This window comes from Culex quinquefasciatus, chromosome 2, assembly GCF_015732765.1.
Source record: "Culex quinquefasciatus strain JHB chromosome 2, VPISU_Cqui_1.0_pri_paternal, whole genome shotgun sequence".
Taxonomy (NCBI): Eukaryota; Metazoa; Arthropoda; class Insecta; order Diptera; family Culicidae; genus Culex; species Culex quinquefasciatus.
Window position 1 is genome coordinate 75,493,734 of NC_051862.1, and position 12,616 is coordinate 75,506,349.

At 34.4% G+C, this 12,616-nt stretch overlaps 2 protein-coding genes across 3 annotated transcripts in view; one reads left to right on the top strand and one right to left on the bottom strand.

Moving 5' to 3' along the window:
- The window catches only part of LOC6038852 (protein yellow), a 33,057-nt gene extending 26,805 nt beyond the window's left edge, over positions 1 to 6,252 (bottom strand). The window contains exon 1 of the mRNA XM_038257416.1: positions 6,012 to 6,252. The gene's annotated coding sequence lies outside the window, so the exon portion shown is untranslated. The remainder of the gene's footprint in view (positions 1 to 6,011) is intronic.
- The window catches only part of LOC6054058 (kin of IRRE-like protein 1), an 807,298-nt gene that overhangs the window by 510,893 nt on the left and 283,789 nt on the right, over positions 1 to 12,616 (top strand). The window lies entirely within an intron of this gene.

Sequence of the window (12,616 nt, forward strand, 5' to 3'; positions counted from 1 at the left end):
CTCTTCTATCCACTCCTGGACGATCCTCCAAGCCAAAGTGTCTCCGCTAATAGAGTTGGGTCCGGCTGGAAATCCAATCCTGTGAAGGCAAACGGTGGCCGCTCGTCATCGAGATCCAACCGGCACTCCGGGACCAAAAGATAATAGCGGGTAATCACACTTTGATTGATACCATCGACAATCTCCTTAATGGCAGTATAGATTGTGTGTCTGAGCGTGCGAGCCTTTGACTAACTTCACCCCCAACCCCCATCTGTGTTCGAATGGTTTTTGAAAATAGGGCGATTCTTTGATTTGAAGGCACTTTGCGATATTCTGAGCGGTTCTGAACCACCCTAATGGGAAGTGCTATCCATCTCTTCCTACTCCTCCCTACCAGATAGAACTTTGTCTGGAAGCCTCCACGATCACCGCACACGTGTGTGTGTGAATCACACCTATCGAATCTAAATCGCCGTTCCTTGGGAAGAACACCGTGAACGCCGGGTGGAAACCTACACTTATGAACAGATAGTCGCGGCGGGCAGGTGTGCTTGGCGTGTCGTGTAATTAATGCGTGGGTTTGTATTAAAAGAGCCACTATTTTTCCCACAATCGGAAGAAGGGAGCTGCCGCCACTTGTTTGGTGTGATTTTACAAGCGTCTTCTTGGGATTAGAGGTTGTGGAGCGGGTGTGGTGGGGTAAAATAAGTACTAAAAATAGTTCGATAGGAGGTATTCAATAAAAAAGTTAAATTAAATGGCGTCGATTCAGATGGTTAAAATTGCCCCTATGAGGTTCTTATTCTGGGAAAGATGAAGCAATTAATGCCGATATGATCACGATTGCACTAATTACGACTGTTGTTTACAATTTTGTTACAATGATTACCCAATTAGTTCACAAGAGGGTGAATGATTCACATATGAGCGATGAGTGAGTCGTTGGTGATGAGTTCATTACATAATGCAGTTATAGCTGTGATTCTGTGATTCATTTTTTGATATTGAATATTCACATATTAACTTTTGTCATTAGATTTAGATGAAACATTATCCATTGGTTATAAACTAGCTGAGATATGACAATTTGATGATTTTATTTGGCAAAGGTTGCATTCAGCTTCGTCACAAATTTCAGCCACTTTTGTCATTCAAGTCTTGATGTATCGTGAGATTACCAAATGATTTTTTTTGCTTCTTGTTGCGTTCTTAAATCTAGGCCGATTGCAACCGGTTTGACATAGACATTGACATTTCACTTAGAAAAAAATAATTTTCAATAAATTTGAATTCAATTTTGTAATAAGGCAAATGCAGAATTTTTTCGTCATCAGGAGGTAAATTGGATCTGAGGGTGAGATTGGGTCATATTTTTTTTTTGAAAATGCTCTGAAAAAATAATAAATGAACAAACTCAACATGATTTTGTTCAATTAAATGTATTATTTGGTTTATATATAAGTAATCAGATTATCAGAAATTATGATATCAGAATTATTTCTGATAATATTAATTTTTGAAGCAGCTGGAAATAGATCTTGCTTAATGAGTATTAAATTATTACAATCAGGTAAGATTGTTATTATTTCACCAACACAATATTAACTCCTTACCTCCAAATTAAAATTAAGATTGTTTTACGTTTTAGTTAACCATGATCAAATGAGATGAAAATCGAATTTGTGCAAAAAGAATTAGTTTTATTGGTTGAATATCTAGTACTTAAGAAATTACAATTTGAAGTAAAAGAATTATGGAGCACTGGTGCAACTACGGGTGTTAGAGGGTTAAATGTGAAAAATGGAAGATTTTTTGTGAAATGATGTTAATTTATCGTATAATTTATATCATGTTGCATAATAATACAAAAAATCATTGAAAAATTACTTTCTATTGTTTGTTCTCGAAAAATGCAAAAATATAATCAAAGCTTGCTTCATTTATTTGAAAATTTTGGGTTGTTTAGAGTAAAACCAACACTAAAAAGCTTTACCATTTGTTCAAGAGCTGAAACCAGTATTTGTCACGAAAAACATAATTTCTGCATTTTTTTTTTCACATTTCAATAAACTGGTCACAGAGGCAAGTTTAATATTTCTCATCAAAAAATACCAAAATACATTTTCTTGTAGTTGAATGATTTTTTACATGCAGTCAAGCTGTTAATTGATCTTCACACTTATTCAAACCATTATTGTTGATGTCCTATACAATTTGTTTTGCTTAATATTAATTAAAACCAAGATCATAACAATTTCAATAAATTTAAAATTTCCCGGGAATTCCCGGGATTTCCCGGGAAATTGGCTGAAAATTTCCCGTTTCCTGGGAACTTTGTAACCCCGGGGAAATTGGACGCTCTAGACTCAATCCTACAACAACGTGGTTGTAAAAATAGTCAAACTTTGTTGTAAAATACTTTGCGGACTGTACATTAGAGGATGAATAAAAAAAATATTTCGATGGTACCCGCAATTTTGACGATATTAAAATCAAATCAAATAAAATTATTCTTTCTATAGCATTGCCTTGGCATTATCGATGCTCGATATTAAAATATTTTTAACAAAAATCTGGGTGCAAAAGCTCTAGTTGATGTGCACCGTAAACAAAAAATATAAAAGTTATGGTCTCACCCCTTTACATTTTATATAGCAAAATAAATCATTACAAAACTGCTTGAATTAAATCTTCACTGTGAAAAATTGTAAGGTTACTGGGATGGATCAAATTGGCTGAAATTAGGGATGAAGGCTCGCAAGACATATCAAATTTTTAATTTAGCTTTTTTTCTAATATAAAACTCAAATACTTTTTTATTTGCAAACCATTAAAATATTTTAATTTTTTTATTTAATTAAGTTTTTGTAAATCGATCTTCGTCATGCACACGGAACTGGTCTAACGAGTCTCTACCAAAATTTTGAGCCGATTTGGTCAAGACAGTGTTAAGATATCGTGGCACCCGTTTTTTGAAACTGCTAGCATGAAATATCTATATCTCATTAATGATTCAACCAAATGTCTTCACATTTATTCAGCAATTCCATTTGAAAAGAGCCTAAACCAAAAAAAAAGTTCTCCGATCGGGCTCAAAATTTTTCTGGGGGTTCCTTGGCCAAAATAATTAGACCCGTATTTTTTTGTTTGGCCATTAGGGTGGCCTACATCGTGCTAGGGTGGTTCAAAAAATGGCAATTTTCGTCATTTTCGCAAAAACCACTTTTTCTAAAATCATATCTCGCGCCATTTCATCCGATTTTAGCTGTCTTAGACGCAAAGAAAGGTGATGAGTTTGGCTATTTGGGAAAAATAGAAAGTTCCAAAATCTAGCTTAACTATTGAAAAGTCGTATGAAAACTTAAAATGGCGTTTTGACCGTGTCTGGACCAAAGAGCCTATGTCTGAAAATATTTTATCGGATTCCTCGGAAAATTTCACATAACATATCAAAATTGGCGATGTCGAACCGTACGTTTCGAGATATGATTTTTGAAAAAAACTGCGTTTTCGACGCGCCACGCGCAAAAACGGGAAAATGACGAAATCGGCAAAAATCAACTTTTCCACTAAAACTGCGATAACTTTAAAATTTCAGCGATGACCTATAGATGTTATGGTACCAAAAGTTGCGTCTCTCAATTACGAAAATTTTGGTACCCAGACATGTATAGGTCATCGCTGAAATTTTAAAGTTATCGCAGTTTTAGTGAAAAAGTTGATTTTTGCCGATTTCGTCATTTTCCCGTTTTTGCGCGTGGCGCGTCGAAAACGCAGTTTTTATTTTCAAAAATCGTATCTCCAAAACGTACGGTTCGACATCGCCAATTTTTGATATGTTATGTGAAATTTTCCGAGGAATCCGATAAAAATATTTTCAGACATAGGCTCTTTGGTCCAGACACGGTCAAAACGCCATTTTAAGTTTTCATACGACTTTTTCAATAGTTAAGCTAGATTTTTGGAACTTTTTACTATTTTTCCCAAATAGCCAAACTCATCACCTTTCTATCACAGCTAAAATCGGATGAAATGGCGCGGAGATATGATTTTTAGAAAAAAGTGGTTTTTGCGAAAAATGACGAAAATTGCCATTTTTTGAACCACCCTAGCACGATGTAGGCCACCCTAATGGCCAAACAAAAAAATACGGGTCTAATTATTTTGGCCAAGGAACCCCCAGAAAAATTTTGAGCCCGATCGGAGAACTTTTTTTTTGGTTTAGGCTCTTTTCAAATGGAATTGCTGTATTTTGTTAATAGATGCAAATGTATATTTTAATGCCCATACCAACCATAGACTTTTATGTCACTTTACATGTATGTAACTTCTTAACTAAATTCAATAACATTTTTTCAAATGTATGCAAAATTTAGGGCAACTCAACAAAAAGTATTAACTTGACTTTTGTTTAAATAATAATACCAAATTTTGTTGTTTCAAAAGCCAATTTTGTAGCATTGTTCAATAATTTTTTTCAATTTTTTATGAAACTTGTTTTATTTAAAATTGCTTCAAATCTGGAAATATTTTTGAATGTTCTTGAAAAACAGTTAAAACTTGTAACTTTAAAATTGTTCTTGGTGTAAAGTTGGCAAAAGAATCCGATGGTGTAGCCCGTTTTTCGGTTCAAACTCATTTTCATTGAAAAAAACATCTCATTTTAAGAGTATTAGTTATCGTAAACCGGGTTGACAATGATGGGATTTCAATTTAATTTGTAATATTTCCCAACTGGTTTTGTCAAAAATGTTTTAAAAATAGTTTCGTTGAAATATTTTTTTTGAATTCCAGGGTGACTTTGATAGTCATAGTTATTCGATTTAAAATCAGATTTTAGGTACCGTCAACTGGGGTGAATTGGGACACATCGGGCGAATTGGGACAGCAGTTTCAACCATGTTAGAGCACAATATTTTGATTTTTCTGGTTGGTTTTGGATAGAACAGACTCAGACCAACAAAATGTGTACATCCATTTCCAAATTTAAAACCTTTAAGTACTCTAAACACTGCTGTCCCTATTCAGACTGTAGTCCCGATTCACCCCAGATGACGGTATTCAAATTGTATGTTTACTTGGAAGTATCTTCACTAAAGTTGGTGATACAGTTCATAAGCTATTTGCTAAATATATGCAAATTTGAGGTAAATGGATTATAAAGTCACATGATATTTATAATTTAAAGACTAATTTTACTTTCTCCTTGAGAAAAATTGTTCAAAGATTCCAAAAGAGCGTTCCATTTTCCGACTCGAAATTATTTTCATTGAGAAAATGATAAAAAATATTTTTTTATAAAGCTTTTACGTCACAACAATAAAAATAATTAAGAAGATTTTTAGATTTTAAAAACAAATGCAGATTTTTTACTACATTTGTTTTAAAAATTTATAAATGAAAGTTGTACACTGAATTCTAAACAGTTCAGATTCGATTTCACAATCAGGCCATTGCAAATATGTTTTTTTTAAGTTTATGTCCCTCCACTCTAACCAATGTCCGATCCACTAAACCCCTCTTGACCCACCCATCGGCCAACAGCAATTCTAGACTGTCGCACGCGTTGGCATATCGATTAAAACCACCCAACCGGTAATAACGATAATAGGAGACCGGCTCGTTGACACCCGTGGGAACTTTTTTCGCAATGTAAACAACTAGTTCCGTGCCGTGCCGACCAGTCGTTGAATAATGCAGATTAATTCCATTCCAAGTCATGATTCTCAACTCTCAATTCTCAATCCACGTGGTGGTGTAACAAGATGAGTCAAGACGAAACCTTCGACCACACCCAATTTGTCTCGGCATGTCTTCCTAGACATCTCGACTGTTCAGCCGTTAATTGGTTCAAGAGTGCGTAACCCCCTCAAGTGCCTCTTACAACATCCGCTGAAGAACTCTCACGTTAATCACCAACTTATCCCAGCAGAACAACACTAAAGACAGTCTGTTTATGCGGCAACAGTCGAAATTGGGCTTCAAAAGACGTTTTCCAAAAGGAAGGAAGTTGTAGTAGTTCCACTTACGCGACTATCCAACAGATGCTTCACAGAACAACGTCGTGCTTTCTTCTTCACTTTTTAGTTTTTATTGCTGTTCAGCTCACAGTCTTTTTCCTTGTGTCACTTAGTTGTCACAAGTTCACTTGAGACGTTGCACTTAAGTAGAGTTCCGCCCGGGATAGTAAGTCACCGCCACAAGCTCGAACCACCCAGTTTTTAATTCCGACGCAGTGTTTTGTGTTATACGATGTTATCCGAAGATCGTCCAGTTGTGAACTGAGCGCCAACGGCGACCGACGAGGTGTAGATATAGAGACGGAACGGATCGGATGGACGGTACAGGCAAATTGACTACTGTTGCTGCTGCTGGAGAGGCGCGATATCGCGATTTGTGGTGTTTGACGGAGATTCGATTGAGAATCTTTGAGTTCTAAAGGTATCTCTGCTTGAAGGGATGGGGGCGAATGAAATTACATATCAAATCAATTACAAAACATGTTGATTAGAAATTTGATTTGGGATGAACCTTTTTATGTTTTATTGACAATTAAATTTTCGGTTCATTTATAAGATTATTTTGCTAAAAATTTAAATTTATTAATCAAGCAAATAAAAAAACGACTGAGAGATGCTTAATCAATCATCCTATTTGAGCATACAAATTTGGTTACATTTCTGCTCGGCTTTTGAAATTGAATTTTATGTACACCCAAAATTCCGAGTCAAGGGAATCGTTCCCCCAAAATTAATTGAGGGCTCAGCGTCAAAATCAAGAGAATAATTCTACCAACTCACACCACCATAAAAAATTAGTTCATTCGCATGGTATGTCAAAGGTCTATGGTTTGATTCCCGTAGTCAACACATTTTGTTTTTTTTTTTTTGTTTGACGGTTAATTTTTTTTTGCAAATGAACCTCGAGAGAATAATTCTATCGCCCATCTCGAGCTGTGTTCTCTGTGTCCGTAAATGGTAGCACTATTCTCTCGTCTCGAAGCCATTATTCTCTCGGACTAGTGCTGCCCAATTTTGGGTGTATTTTCTAAACAAGAACAGAAATTTTCGTTTGTTTGGCAGGTTAAGGTTTTGGTCATTTTTCCCAAGACAAAATTTCCGGATTTTTTTTACAAAACCGGGTTTTCTCGAATCTTGAGATTTTTCTTATTTTGGTTAGGTTCTTCCGAATCATATTTTTTTTTCAAATTTATTCTATTTCACGTGGTACAATTGAAAACAATCTAACAAAAATGCACTTGGAAGTTTTAACATTTCCTTAACATTATTATTTTATTTTAGTAGAGAGCAGTTCTCTACGAAATCGATCGATCAGCTGAAACTTTGTTGGTGCCTTCGGTATGCCCAAAGAAGCCATTTTGCATCATTAGTTTGTCCATATAATTCTCCATACAAATTTGACAGCTGTCCATACAAAAATGATATATGAAAATTCAAAAATCTGTATCTTTTGAAGGAATTTTCCGATCGATTTGGTGTCTTGGGCAAAATTGTAGGTATGGATGTGGACTACACTGAAAAAAAAAAAAATGATACAAGGTAAAAAAATTTGGTGATTTTTAATTTAACTTTTTGTCACTAAAACTTGATTTGCACACAACACTATTTTATTTTTTTTTTATGTTTTAGGAGAAATTTCCAGGTTGTGCAAAGAAAAAATTGACCGAGTTATGAATTTTCGAACCAACAGTATTTTTTTCAAAAAATTGAAATATTGGTCGCAAAAATTTTTCAACTACATTTTTCGATGTAAAATCAAATTTGCAATCAAAAAGTACTCGGTGAAATTTTCATAAAGTGCACGGTTTTCAAGATATAGCCATATTCAGGATTTTTTTAAATAGTCGCGGTTTACCTTTTTTTTTAAATAGTGCACATGTTTGGCCACTTTTCAAAAACATATTTTTGAAGAGCTGAGAAAATTCTCTATATTTTGCTTTTTTTAACTTTGTTGGAACGATCTTAAGTTGCTGAGATATTGCCATGCCAAGGTTTAAAAAGCAGGAAAATTGATGTTTTCTAAGTCTCACCCAAACAACCCACCATTTTCTAACGTCGATATCTAAGAAACTAATGGTCCGATTTTCAATGTTCAATGTATGAAACATTCGTGAAATCTTACGATTTTTCCGAAATTAATACTTTTAAAATGTTCAAATCAAGACTAACATTTCAAATGGGCCAAACATTTAATATTACGTTCCCTAAAACATATCAAAAAATTAAAAAAAAATAAAAATAGTGTTTTTTTGCAAATCAAGTTTTAGTGACAAAAAGTTTAATTAAAAATCACTAATTTTTTAACCGTGTATCATTTTTTTTCAGTGCAGTCCTTAACCATACCTACAACTTTCCCGAAGACACCAAATCGATAAAAAAAATCCTTCAAAAGATACAGATTTTTGAATTTTCATATATCATTTTTGTATGGACAGCTGCCAAATTTGTACGGAAAATTTTATGGACAAACTAATGATGCAAAATGGCTTCTTTGGGCATACCGAAGGCACCAACAAAGTTTCAGCCAGATTAAAAAATACAAAAAAAACGACTGACCGAAATCTCAGAGAATTGCTCTAGACTAATCTGCTTTATCTTAGGGAACTGATTATTTGCTTGATATCATGTACATAAAAAAAAGTAAACATTTTTTACAAGCGTAGTTTGAGGGGTGCTAAGTTCTTACATCCTGATTTGTAAAAAAAAATTCTTTTGGTTGGTTTTTTTTAACTTATATTTATATTTATAGCAACCCGAGCAGGGGTAAATAACACGGGAATACCAAATTTTGGTATTACTTGGGCAAATAACAGGGACCAAAATGTGCCCTTGGTTGCCCAGTAAAAGATGGTAAAATACCATGAAATCATACCAAAGTCTAGTATGTGGAAGGGCACAACAATACCAAACCATGTTATTCCAAGGGTAAAATAATACCTCAAAATAAAACCATTTCAATACCAAGTTGAGGTCTTCTGGATTTTTGAACATTGTTTGAATACCAAAACTTTTAAGTATTCCCGCGCCCTTGGAAAATCAGATTTTGGTATTCCTGTGGTCTTCCAAATACATGATTTTGGTATGATTTCATGGTATTTTACCATCTATTACTGGGCAACCAAGAGCACATTTTGGTCGCTGGTATTTGCACAAGAAATACCAAAATTTGGTATTTTTATACCATTTTTAGTGCAACAGTTGCAGTTAGTGAAAAAACGGAAATGATCCATATGCAACAGCCAAATCTACTCACCTGATGATTCCATGTTGTTCTTAGTGATATTCTTCACCACATTGAATGCATTTGTCATTGATGAACGGCCTGTGCTTGAAGTTCTTGAAGATTCTAAAAAATAACAAGATTGAAAAATAAGTGTTATTAAAATGAAGCTGGATTGAAATTCACCAAAATTTTATAATCTGTCGATTAACTCGTTTTTCAAAGTATTTGGTTATCCCAACTTAGAGAAATCTCAACGTTTTAAAAAAAATCTTAGTGGGTGTATAAAAAAATTGTGGAAATCAGCTTTAACATTTTTGGGTTTCAAGTCATTTTAGCGCAAAATTAATTATCTCATCAAAATTTATAAAAAAAATTCCCATAGTTTCAGAGGAATTTGATGAAACCTTTCAATACCAAAATAAAACCAAAATGTGCCATCCTGACTTAGAAAATTTTCCACAATTTCAAGTCATTTCTTCAGGGGGTATATCAAAAATGTTTAAAATCAAGTTTGAAATTTACGGTTTTCAATTAAAGCATTCGCTTTGAGACATCATTTTAGCGCAAAATTAATTATTTTGTCAAAATTGGTCAAAATTTTCCCATAGTTTCAGAGGAATTTGATAAAACACTGTAATACCAAAAGAATACCAATATGTGGTGTTCGACCATTGACAAATTCTGGAATTTTGCAATATGAAAACAATACCTTTTATTTGGTATGATAGCACATTTTGCTCTTGCATAATCCTTAAGACAAATTTTAAAGGGTCCAGGAATACCAAAATTTGGTATTGATACCAGAGAAAGGTATTATTACGCATTTCCCTTGTTATTTACCCATGCTCGGTAATGCTCTAAAGTTTTACCTTAACCTTCAAATTTTTTAATGATCTTAAAATTCTATTGAAAAATATCTGCACCCCCTTCATAATTGAGCCAAAATATCAGGGGAAATCATTTTTTTTTTTTTCAAAAAACTCAAAGCGTGAATAAGTGCAATCAACTGAAATATATTTAAATGCATTTTTCTGCATTTGCAATCAATTTTAGCACGTTAGTAGCACGTGACAAGTATTTCTAATGAATGTTGATTTTGATTGATGATTAGTGCAGATAGATTATCATTGATTTTTTTAATTTAAAATTTTAATAATTATGCTGTCAAGAATTTCCTTGTTATATATGTATACTCAGCAAGTTTTTGTCAACATTAAACTTGTGATTATCCTTTAAGAGCTTTTTGAAACTTTCAACTTCAACATTGTAAAAATTCAACTTGAAACTTTCCATTTCTAAAGTTTTCAATGTATTTTTTAGTTTCCTGCGACCTTAAGTGTTCCCAAGATTTTTAAAATTATTATTAAAATAGTCCCGGGAAAATCAAAACTCTGGAAAATTTCACTATTTTAACAAATTATTTTTCAAATCTTTTAAGAAAATCCTGCTTGCTGCAAATCATGTTTCTGTTCAAGTCTCAAATTAAAAAAAGATTTTTGAATTTGAGACCATCCATGAACCACGTGGACACTTTTTGAGAATCTGTTAACCCCTCCCCCCTCCCCTCCCCCTTGGTGGACAATTGTCCAAAAAACTTTTTAGTATAGATCGTGTACAATGACAGTACCAACTCTCCCACGTGGTTTATGGATGGTCCCTGTGCTAGAATAATTTTCAGAACATAACTTTTCGAAGAATTTTAGTTAAAAGTTTATATTTGTTCCATAGTGCCTTCTGATCGGCGTCATTTGATAAAAGCATTATTTGTTTGTTGCTCCGTTTTGCTACGTAATTTTCGTGATTTTGTTTGAACGGTATTAGTGGCGTTTTTAGCAAATTTGAGAGAAACTGATAACTCATTGGGCACACAGTGCACAGCGTCAGAAATAATTGTGCTAATGCAATGACATGAGGCTGTGAGATTTTATTTTCGAGGGCAGAATTTGATGTGAAGAACGCGAATTGTGACCGGAACTTTGGTTTCACTTGAATTATTAAAATTGAAAGGAAAAATAGTACTGAGTCTACCTTTGCTTAGAAATTTGTCAAAAATGTTAATAAAAACAATTAGGAAATAATAATAATAAATTAAATATCTCAATACAACAACAAATTAAAATCCAATCAATCGAAACGTCATCGGGTGCTAAACCGCGCGCCAACTCCAATCACGCATGTAAATACAGTCAACCAGCATAAAGAGAACAACAGAAAGCAAAGTGCGCGCGCGAGCCGAGTGAGTTGTGCTGGAGAGCCGCACCGCTTCTACTCACTGCTCACAGCCAGGCAGTGAAGTTGAAGTGACTAATTGTGATGCGGTCGGGCTCGCGTGGCGCGTTCGCGATCTCCCGTCGCACGACGAATGCAAAGCGCGATCGGACGAGCGTGGACGTGAACCGGTGCGCGGGCTGGTGAGGTCACACTCACACATTGAAGTGGTTGCGCTTGATGCGATGATAGCACAATAAACACACAAAAAAATAACTTTTTCTTTAAAATATTCTTATAAAATTTGAAATTAATATAATTTGTTTTTGAATTTTTGATTATTGTTTTACCACCAGTATTTTTTTTAAATTTAACGTTTTTAACTGTGTCCAAATAATACCAGCGGAATGTGACACGAAGCGGTAATAAAAGCTCACTGAAGTCGGCCTGAGTGCGAATGTTCGAGTGCGATATGAGAGTGAGACCAGCGGCCAATGAATGTAGGTGAACGATTCGCACCAGCTCAGATATGGGTGTTCGATCGGCGGGCCAGCCAATGACAAGGTTTCCCTGGTTCAATGGCTCGGCTGGCTGGCTGGCTTGACGAGAAATTGTTTTGTTTTGATTTGTTTGGTGAGGTGACATTTTTCCCTGCCCCATTGATACGTTCGTAGAGTATTTTTGTTTTTGTCAACGGGGAAATTAATGAAAGATTGCTTCCGCGTTGGAAAAGCACGTGCCAGTTATGGTGAAGTTTTTTTTTATTTTTGGATTTAGTTTTATACTTCAAAAACTAACTTCAATTAAGAAACAATATTTGAATGTATTTCCAAAATATCATCAGCCGGCTAATATTTGTTTTGAAAATATTACTTAAAAAACAACAAAAATGACCGCGTCTACTCATGTCTCCGTAATTATTCGTTAGTTGTCATTTGATTCTCCTTAAAAATGTATTAAAACTTAGAAAACAAGTTAATTTACCAGAATAAAGACAAAAATCCTCAGTTTCCAGTACAGTGGACTCTCTCGTTGTCGATGTGGAAGGGATCGTCGAGAGCGGGAGGTATTAAATTAAAGAACGAAAAATCAAAGCATGCTTTAAAACATTTTGAAGGAAAACCGTCATTGAGAAAGTTAATGAAAGATACTAGGAACAGGTTACGGTGTTCGCTTTGTAATC